Here is a 1,542-nt window from a genome sequence, read left to right as displayed (position 1 = left end):
ACTGATCATTTTCACTCTAGGCTGTTATCTACTATAGAACCACAGAACCACACCCCCTTTCACAAGCTAAAGGGGGAACAAAGATAAAATAACTCCATCCTCCATTAACCTGTATTAGCAATAAACATAACATTATTTTAACTGTGGACTATGTTTTTGTTATTATTATTATTATTATTATTATTATTATTATTACTATTATTATTGTTTTTTTAGAAACAGCCCATCCATTTCTTTCATCTGTTGACCTCAGGTTAAGAGCACACCTTGTTATTCAACAACACTAACAAAACCCAAACTTTGCAGCTATTTATACAAGCTTCTAGTCAAACTTAAATTCATAATTTAAAGAAAATCATGAATAATATCATTATTTCATGAATTTATATTATTATAGTGTTGACAGTCATCCCCTCAGTCGTGATTCTCTTCTACCTGTGAAAGGAAGCAGCACTGAAAGTATTCTACACTATTCATCATAATTACAAAGTCATCATTTAGGCCTGCTAAGGGTGGAGTTGAGTTCAGTTATCTATAAGATGATTTCATACTTCAGAATACTCACTTTTTATTTTTTCACTAATGCAGGTAATCAGACTAATCATTATCAGTTCATCATTGCCAACTTGATGGCATGTAGAGGGTTACTGGCTATTTCAGAGTTGAAAATATAATGCAGTGTCAAACAATGGTTATTTTTATCCTTCACCAATTTCCTACCTCATCACAGGTGATATATTTCACTGTAGATAACAACTGACAACTAATTTAGGCTGTTCCTTTGATTAACATTTTTTAGATGGTGATGCTAACAAGGGAGAGATTGGATCCTGGTATTTGCCAACCTTACAAATGAAGCTATCAAACATATTTTTTTACTTTACTTTGACTTTGGCCTGATGTCTGAAGGGCTAATCTGTATTTATTGTGGACATTCACACCTGTGTATGCCATCAGAAGAGACATCACTGTAGGAAAATGATGAGTAGAGGCAGAACGTGTTTGGCCATATGGCTATGATGCTGCTGATGCCACCTTGACTGTATTGACCTTACGTAAACTTAAGAGCATGTCCTCTTGTATTTCCATTAGCACTTGGACCATTTATAAGTAAATCAAACATTTTTTGCTCACATGTTGTCACTTCTATTTTTATTTGATTGAAAACAACACCAACCTTCAAAAAAGGAAGGAACTGAGATGTAATCTGAAAAAGACAATCTTTTTGTAGCAAGTCTACTCTTTTCTTCACCAGTGGAGCCTTGTAACCACAAGACTTTATCATAATAAAAGCCAAGGGGTTAGGAAAACAATAACAAGCAGCTATAATTTCACACCCAAAGTGATAATGCACTCCCCAAAGAGAAGAAAAGTAAAAACCAGAGATGAACAATAGAAAGGTTTTAGTGACTACATATAAAGGGAAGAGTAACAGAACTTATTTATTTGACATTTAGTTAGAGTGTTTGGGGGAGGGCTATGTTGATATAATCCCAGAGACAATCTCATTATAGTGGGATTCTCACTCTTAAACCTAAACAG

Source organism: Cheilinus undulatus, linkage group 21, assembly GCF_018320785.1.
Source record: "Cheilinus undulatus linkage group 21, ASM1832078v1, whole genome shotgun sequence".
Taxonomy (NCBI): Eukaryota; Metazoa; Chordata; class Actinopteri; order Labriformes; family Labridae; genus Cheilinus; species Cheilinus undulatus.
Note: the sequence above shows the minus strand (reverse complement) of the source record.